Consider the following 9,869-nt stretch of genomic DNA (forward strand, 5'->3'; position numbering starts at 1 on the left):
AAATCAATGTTTCCCTATCTATCTCCCTTTCTCTAAAATAAATAAAAATAGAAAATATAGAACATCTTTATGACCTTGAATAGACAAAAACGCCTTGAACAAGTACAGACAAAAATTGCCACATACAAAGAAAAGATTGATAATTTGGACTTTGCTAAAATTAAGAACTTTTTTTAAATAAAAAAACTAGAGGCTTGGTGCATGAAAAGTCATGCACTGGAGGGGGAGTCCCTCACTCTGGCCTGCCCCCTCTCACAGTCTGCGAGCCCTCAGGGGCAGGAGGCGACTTGGCGATCAGTGGAAGGCGACACCCCCATCACACCTCTGCTGCTGCTACTGCCGACAGCGAAAGCCTCGGCCGGCCCTGGTTACCTGAGCCTTGGGGGGCCCTGGGCGGCTGGGCAGCCGCCATCCAAAGCTTGCCTGTGCCTCAGGCCAGCCCTGGGTGGCTGAAGGAACTGGGGGACTCCAGAGGCAGGTGCGTGGAGTGGACGGACCCGCCTGGGAGGGGCCTAGCCCTGCCTTGCACCTGCCGCCCCTGCAGGGATGAGGGGACTGGGTACTGCCATGTTGTGGCTGTGGGCGCCACCATCTTTGTGAGGGTGTGATGGTCAATTAGCATATTCTATCTTTATTAGATAGGATAAGAGTGATAAGGCAAGCCAAAGATTGGGAGAAGATACTTACAATGCATATACCTGAAGAGGACTTAGATACAGAATATAAGCTTTCCTAAAAAATCAATTTTTAAAAAGGACAAGCAACCTAACAAAAATGGATTAAGAATTAAGCATTTCAGTGTGACTCAGTGGTTGAGCATTGACCTATGAACCAGGAGATCATGGTTCCATTCCCAGTCAGGGTGGTGGGCTAGATCCCCAGTGTGGGGTCTGCAGGAGGCAACCACTGATCAATGATTCTCTCTCATCATTGATGTTTCTATCTCTTTCTCTCCCTCTTCATTCCTCTCTGAAATCAATAAAAAAACATTTTTTAAAAAAGAATTAAGCACTTCACAAGACAAAATATCCAATTGGCCAATAGCACATGAAAGAGTGTTCAATACCGTTAAACATTAGAGAAATGCAAATTAAAATCACAATGAAAAATTTTAGCATATCCACTAGAATGGCTAAAATGTAAAAAGGTGAAAAATATCAAGTGCTGATGAGGATGTGGAGCCAGCTAGAATGCATGTGCATTTCTAACAGGAGTGTAAGTGATAGGACGAAGTGGAAAACTCGGACACTGTCTATTAAGGCTAAATAGTATAGCCCAGCTCTATGACCTGGTGTAGGTCTATCCTATGAGTTAGCAGTGCCACTCAAGAGAAACGGAGGCAAGTGTCTGCCCAAAGACATGTACAGTGAAAAATAAGAAACCGTAACTACATGCAACAGCATGGATAAATCAGACATAGCTGAGTTAAAGATATGGTGGTGAGTTAAAAGAAGCCAGTCCTTGCCCAGCCTGCGTGGCACAGTGCTTGTATGCCAGCCTATGAACTGGGAAATCATGGTTCGGTCCCCAGCGTGGGGTGTGCAGGAGGTGGCCAATCAGTGATTCTCTCTCATTATTGATGTTTCTGTCTTTCTCTCCCTCTCCCTTCCTCTCTGAAAATAAATAAATAAATAAATAAATAAATAAATAAATAAATAAATAAATAAATATAATGTGTGTGTATATGTGTATATGTATATATATTATATATATATGTATGTGTATATATATATATATGCTAGTTCTCAAATACTATGTTCTGTGTAAAGCTATTTATACAAAGGTGAAGACCAGGCAGAGCTAATCTGTTTATAGAAGTTATAATAGAGGCAACTACTTTGATGGGGAGGGCAGATATTGACTAGGAATGGTAAAGATGGAGGCTACCGGCCAGCATGGCTCGGTGGTTGAGTATTGACCTATAAACCGGGAGGTCACGGTTCGATTCCCGGTCAGGGCACATGCCCAGGTTGCAGGCTTGATCCCTAGTGTTGGGTGTGCAGGAGACAGCCGATCAATGATTCTTTCTCATCATTGATGTTTCTATCTCTCCCTTCATCTCTGAAATCAATAAAAATATATTAATATAAAATCAATAAAACAGTAAGCACATCGATGGAGCCCACAAGTCTCATTGGCACAAACCACACTTTACATCTAATAAAGGTGCTGATGGCTCTGAGTCTCCAGGGGTCAGTAGGATGTGGGAACGTGAGCCGGAAAGCCATCCTGGTCACACTGCAGGGGGTGCAGGCGAACTTGTGTCCTTGTCACACGCCTCAGAGCCCAGGAGGCCCAGGCTCTCTCTCTCCTTTGATCAGGTGGAGACAGAGCCCCTGGCACAAGGGCTCCCTCTAGAAAGCCTGCTCGCCCTCTGGCATCACACGATGGAAGCCAGTGGAAGGAGAAATGCTTTTCCTTTCTCTGGAGGCCTCTTGGAGAAAGGGAGGGGTGGGCAAGGAGAGGGTTCGTGTTTAATGCGAATGAAGTTTTAGTTTTGTAACATGGAAAAAGATCTGGAGATGGGTGGGAGGATGGTTGTACAGCAGCTCTTAATGCCACTGAACTGTGCTCTTAACCTGGCTACGTGGTCAGTTTCCTTATGTGTGTTTTACCACCATTAAGATGGAAACCAAATGGCCGGCTCATTCTGTGCCATCCTGTCCTGTGACTTTGCTGCCTCCCGTCCTCTCCAGTGCTGCCACTGGCCACTCCTCACACCCACCTCTGCCCCCAAGCCAGCTGCCCCTCAAGATGAGGCACTGACCCCTGCAGGCAAGCTTCACAGCTAATCACCATGACCTTGGAGGGGCCAACACTGGACTCCCACTGGCAATGGGGCGTGCGGGACGCGCATCCACGGGGAGGACAGAACATCACAGGCCCTTACAGGAGGCCCCGGCTCCTCCTAAGGCGGTGAATGTGTTTCATCTTTTCTCTTCAAGCCTTTAGAGCAGGGCTTACCAGCCTCTCCTCGCTGCACAGGCCCCTGTAGCCCATCAAGGCCAGCCCTGGGGTGTCCATCCTGGCTTTCAAGTGCACCATTGCCTCTCTGAGGCCCTCCAGCACCCGCTGTGCCTTTGGCCCCTGTACATTGCTCACCAGCACATGCTTGCATCTCACTATGTGAAGTAGACAGTGCAGCCTGGTGGTTAAGAGCCAGGTCTTTCTGCTCAGACCTCCTGGGGTTCAATTCCTGGCTCAGCCAACTGGTCTTGGGCAAGGAACATAAGCTGGTTTTTCTGCAGTTTTCTGATCTCTAAAGCAGGGGTCAGAAGACCTTCCTCAGTACTGTTATCAGGATGAAATGGAGCTAATCCATCCTGTCCAGGAAGCATTGGCATTGAGAAGACCAATTGGTAACCACTCTATCTGGCCGGTCCAGCAGTTTTATTCAGCCACTAGCTGAGATAGCCATGTATACGTAGATATGTATGCATATCACATGTATGTGTAGACATATACCCATGTCATATGTATGTGTAGATATAAGGATGCCCATTAACAGATGAGACGGGTCCCTACAATCTCCTTTTCCACCCGTACCTGTCGCTGCACTGGCCAGCTCCTGTCCACAGTAAGCACATGATGCTGCCACCAGAAGCTGTCAACAGCCATCCTGTGAGAAGCACCAACGTCCTGTTGGAAGGAGCCGGAGGAAGCAAAACAAAGAGAATCCCCATCTCAGCCTCAGCGGGAGAACGCAGCTCTCGGAACCATGTCTTTAAGCAGTCTGTGCTCGCGTCGACAGCCCATATACTGAAACTGGAACCAGTTATTTAAGCAATCTACCCTACAAGCTCACAGTCGTGCTGGTTCGCCCGCTGGTGTGGCTCAGTAGATGTACATTGACCCATGAACCAGGAGGTCACAGTTCAATCCCTGCTCAAGGCACATGGGCACTATCCCCAGTAGGGGGCGTGCAGGAGGCGGCTGAACAGCTGTTCTCTCTCATCACTGATGTTTCTATCCCTCTGGCCCTCTCCCTTCCTCTCTGAAATCAATTAAAGATATATATGTAATCATGCTGGTTTACATGTAAAAGGGATAATTGCTTGGATAACAAGACACCTCAAATACTCAAGTTGCACAAACATACAAGGATCCCTTGTTTTTCACTCTCCATGTACCTGCAAAGTCGCCATCCTGGTTAAACGCACACATCGACAGGTGAACAGATTCTATTTCTACCAAGGAGTTTCCAAGCAAAGCCACCAGCCCGATGCCTTCTCGCCCCACCATGGAGGCTGCTCTTGGGCTGGGAGCTTGGTCTCCTGTGAGCTTCCCTGACACGTCATTGAAACGTCTCTTCAGACTCATCCTGTGCTAAGTCATCTCCTGCATTAGGCTGCGAGGCCACTGCAGAAAAGGATTACTCAGCTCACACTTAAAGGTGGACGGGACTCAGCACTGTGCGGACACAGTAACTTTACCAGCAGGTTTGAGGAAATCATTTGGAAATGACGCTGTAAGTCGGGGATAAGCAAAATTTACCTCAGTAATATAATATACATAAAAGCAATAAGATTTTTCTAACTTTTATTTAAAACACATTTTTATTGATTTCAGAGAGGAACGGAGAGGGAGAGAGAGATAGAAACATCAACGATGAGAGAGAATCATTGATCGGCTGCCTCCTGCATGCCCCCTACAGAGGATGGAGCCCACTACCAGGGCATGTGCCCTCACTAGGAATTGAACCATGACCTCCTAGTTTGTAGGTTGATGCTCAACCACTGAGCAACACCACCAGGGCCCAGCAGCATATTTTGAAAGGAGGGGTATAGGTAGGACCATGGTGACTGTATTGGGTGAAATATCTCCAAATATCTTGAGTTCAGGGCAGCCATTACCCTAAGTAAACCAATGAGGCAAAAGTGAGAAGGAATTAAATTGAGACTACTTATGAAATAAAAATTGCTGAGGTCCCTGCTGCCACCCTAGTGAGGGCAGAGTGATAGCATGTTCTCGCCAGGAGGCGGGGGCCTGGCCTCCAAGACCCCTCGGGGCTGGCACTGAGCAGGCTGTCTGCCGAGGGGAGAGGGGACAAGTGCCAGGCAGGAGACACAGACAAGCCCTTGATTTTGGTCACAGCTTGTGCTCTCATCACCCTCAGACACACACATATACACACACGCATGTGCTTCTGTGTGTGCACGCAAACACACACACACTCACATACACACACACACTCTAGACCGCTGACCTGTTGCTGGGCCCGAGAGCAGCACAGCTCGTGCAGTTGCATCTGGTCCTCTTGGTTACCTCACCCTGTGATGCTCACCCGCGTGGCTGCCTCAGGAAGGTCCCAGAGCTGGGCCCAGTGACAGGCGAGGCTTGTCTGACTTTGGATTTCTACAAACAGGTCACTCGGGAGGTTGCTTGGGGCTGGAAAGAGAACTCTAGAGTTGTAGGTCAGTCAACCCTAAGTGCAAGCCTCTCTGTGACTTCTAACTGGCTACGTGACCTTGAGCCAGTGAGCCGCTCGTGAGGAGCTGAACTCCAAACAAGAGTGCCTTAGGCTGTGACTGGCGGGAGGAGTTGCATGAGGCAGGCAGACCAGTTGACAAACCCCTGCCAAGACCCAGGGACAGGGATTTCGGGGGTCGTGGGATGAGCACAGTCAGCTAAGGTGGCCGGACAGATTCCAGACCCATTCCCAGGTTCAGGGGAGCTACCACCTGTGGGAAGTGGAGAGAGGAGGAGTCCAGCCCACACCACAGGCTTTTGGCTTCGGTGATTGACAGCTGGTGTGCTTGGATAAGTAGGGAGCCCAGAGGAGCCAGGGAGAGTGGAGGAAGCCTGCCGCCCGGGCAGAAGGACTAAGGCAGCCGACCTCAGGTCTGAAGCTCAGGAGTGGGCAGTGCTAGGGAGCAGGTGGTCAGCCCTGCAGAGGCGGCCTGGAGGGCGCTGCCTCCATGGTGGAACCTGGGAGTGAGCACACAGGAGCGGTCAATGAGTGTTTGTGGAAGGAATGAGTGAGTGACAGAGCGACTGGCAAGTGTGAGCCCTGAAGGGCTGTCCCAGAAGGGAGAGAGTCAGGGGACAGAGGCTGAGAGCTCCGAGGGGTGACTGGCCAGTGTCAGATCCTGCAAAAGCCAAAGGCACAGGGGACGAGGCCTAAGGTGCCGCTGCTCAGTTTGGTTCAAAGCACTGGGGAGGGCAGCTCGCTGAGTGGGCGGCTCCCACAGCGGCAGGACCTGGGGGAAGAATGGAAAGGAGGGAGAGGAGGCTCCTTACAGGAGAGGTTTGGTGAGGAAGGAAGGGCACATGCAGGCGGCTGTTGCACAGAACACCACTAGGTCAGGCCAGGAGGGGATTGCTACATGCCTCCCTCCCTCCTTCTTCTGACACTTCCTGGTTGAGCAGCCTTGGGAAAATCCAATGGAGCTCTGTAAGCTGAGCTCCTGTTTGAGATAAATCCCCAATCAAAATGGGATTCAACTAATAGGAGCTTAAAATAAACGCTGTTGCCTGGTAAACAGGAAACCTCGCTTTCCATGCTCTGACCTTTGGCAAAGGGAGCTGGTGGATTCTGGGGGCTGGGCAGACTGGGGTGCTGATGCAGGGAGCCCAGAGAACCTACACCCCAAAAACGCCACCAGTGACGAGCGGTGAGGAAAACTAGGACTCAATTCTACATCTCATTTTATTACAAACCCATCCTTGTGTTCCAGAATCAATGGCCATTTAACATACAACCCAAAGCACTTTGACAATTGACCATGTTAACATTTCTTTCTCAGTGCTTTAGCTCAAACGAAGAAAATCTTTATAAAACCCCAATCTCCAGGTTTAGTCCATCCCACGATGAGCACCTTTAGTAGCAAGAGGAAACAAATGTGTCAGGAATCCGGCCGAACACACAGCAGCAGGTGAGACTCCCGACGCAAACAAATGACTCCCTATAGAACATAAACGTGGAGTGTCCCCCAAGAAAGGTACAGAAAGGTCAGACTCCTGACAAACATGAATGACGCCCTATGGCAGTGATGGCGAACCTATGACACGCGTGTCAGCACTGACACCCGTAGCCATTTTTGATGACACGCGGCCGCTGAGGCGGCCACATGCCGAGGATGAAACATTTGCTGCTCCTGAGGATGAAACATTTGCGACTAGAGTTTTGGAGTTAGACTCTAACTCCAAGACTATATTCGCAAATGAGACTCTAGTCGCAAATGTTTCATCCTCTCCTATTAGACACTCTGTGCCAGAGGTCTGTAGGGCAATACAACAGAAGTCTGGCACAGAGCGTCTACTTCTGGGACTTCTGGTTAAGCTGGGATCTTTGCCCTACTTCTATGAGCAGAGCAGGGAGCAGCGGAACGCAGCGGGTGACGCATCTCTGGGGGCCCTGCCATTACCAGTAACCAAATAACAGTTAACCACAGCAACCATTATCTACTGTTCTGGGGTGTCATGGATTTCTAATCCATCATTACTGAGATAAGTGAGGGGGAGGCTGGGAGAGGCGAGGGTTTGTGGTGTGCTATGGGTGCCGTTTCCCGCCATTAGAAATAGCGGCAGCTATTTTAATTCACATAAGGAACACTATCTTGCTCCATAGTGCAGACGCCATTTCACCACTATTACTGTTGTGCATCCTTATTAACCCCTATTTCTGCTTATTAACCCTGCCCTTTCCTAAAAGACAGTTCTATGCACCATTTTGTGGTTAGTTAGGCTAGTTAACCCCTAATTGCCTGCAGGCCTAACAAGCTATCTATAATTCTATCTTCTGTCACTGCCCCCCTGATGGAGAACCCAAAAAATAAAAAGCTAAGGTTAAGTAAAGGAAGTGGTAGTAGCAGTGGCTGACCCTTTCAAGAGACATGGACCAAGATGTATGGCTTTATAGAAAAAAATGGCAGATCATTTTGCGTTCTATGTACTGAAATGGTAGTAAGCAGAACGTGGAATATAAATAGACATTTCGAAAACTAATCATACTCAGCTCTTGGAAAAAAGTGAGGATGAAAGGAAGGAATACATTTCCAGGCAGCTACACCTTTATAAGAGCCAATCTAATTCCATCCTTAAATTTATGAAAGGCTCTACAAATTTAACATCTGCAAGTTTGAGCATTGCTCACTCTACAGGTCAGCATGGAAAAGTGCTCAGTGAGGGAGAATTTATTAAAGAAACTCTCCTAAGATGTGCACCAGTTCTATTTCACGATATGCAGAATAAAGATGCAATTATTAAGAGAATATCTGAGTTACCACTCAGTAGAAATATCATAAAAGAGCGAATAATGAAACTGAACACAAACGTACATCATCAATTAAAGAGAGACATAGGGAAGTGTAAATATTTTTCGATCTCTCTTGATGAAACTACTGATGTCACATCACATGCTCAGTTGGCCATTATTGGTCGATATTCTGATGGTCTCACAATGAGAGAAGAGTTGATAAAGTTAGTATCAGTGTCAACAAGTAAATCAGGAAGCGAAATATGTAAGGTTGTTATACAAACATTTTGTGACCTAAGCATTGATATCTCTAAAGTGTGACAGTGACGACAGATGGGGCACCAAATATGGTGGGGGGAAAAGTCGGATTTGTCAAATTGTTTACAGAAGCTATTGGACATCCGCTTGTGCCTTTTCATTGTATTATCCATCAGGAGGCTTTATGTGCCAAGGTAGGATTCACCGACTTAAATGACTTAATGTCAGTTGTTACATAAATAGTTAATTTAATAGCTGCTCGCCCCCTTCACAAGTGAGAATTTTCAGCACTTTTGCTGGAGGTTGATTCCACCTACAGTGGACTGCTGATGTACAATAATGTAAGATGGCTGAGCCGAGGCAAAGTTCTTGAGTGCTTTGAAGAAATTAAGGTATTTCTTGACCATAAGGATCTGGGAAACTTTCCTCAGCTTAATGATGATAAGTGGGTCAACACCCTGATGCTTTTTACAGATCTCTCTGTTCATATTAATGAACTGAATTTAAAGTTACAAGGTTTTGGCAAAAGTATTGACGTTATGTTTGGATACATAAAAGCTTTTGAGAGTAAAGTTAAAATTTTCAAGTGAGATGTAGAAACTAAAACTTGTAAGTATTTTCCTCGAGTAACAAAGTATTTTGAGAAGGCCAGTGCAGCTGTACAAAATGAAATGGAACTCTTGCATATGAAGTACCAGCATGTTTTAGACTCGTTACTTGAGCAGTTTAGTGATAGATTTAGTCAATTTAGAAGTCTAGAACAGACCATGAAAATAATTAAGTATCCTGATGTAGTAATCTACAGTAGTTTGGAATTAAATGGTTTCCAATGGATGCAAATTGATGATTTGGAGATGCAACTTGCAGAATTTCAAGACAGTATCTGGGCTCAGGTGTTTGTCGACTTGAGGTCAAAGCTTGAGAATCTGGAAAGGTGCCGCTTGGAGAATCAAGAGGAGTGCCACTACGAACAGGAAATTTGGAGTGCCTGGAACCGACTACCAGACACTTTTCGCACCCTGAAAAATATAGCAATGGCTTTACTCACAATTTTTCCCTCTACATACTTTTGTGAGGCCTTATTCTCAGCGTTAAATAATATCAAAACCAACAAAAGAAACAGATTGACAGATGAAGTTAGTAGCGCTTGCTTGGGCCTGAAGTGTACAAAATACCAACCTTTAATTGAAGATTTAGCCAATGAAATTCAACAACAAAAAAGTCACTAATAGGCAGGTTAGTTAAAGAATTCCCCCTCCTCCTCACTTTTCTTAGTTCATGGCACCCCCACACAAGCTAAATAATATCAAGACCAACGAAAGAAACCGACTGACGGATGAACAAAGAAGTCACTAAGCAGGTAAGTTAAATATTTAGGTTTTGGTTTATTAAATACAATTATAACCCTGAAATG

The sequence above is a fragment of the Cnephaeus nilssonii genome (genome assembly GCF_951640355.1).
Source record: "Cnephaeus nilssonii genome assembly, chromosome: 4".
Classification (NCBI taxonomy): Eukaryota; Metazoa; Chordata; class Mammalia; order Chiroptera; family Vespertilionidae; genus Cnephaeus; species Cnephaeus nilssonii.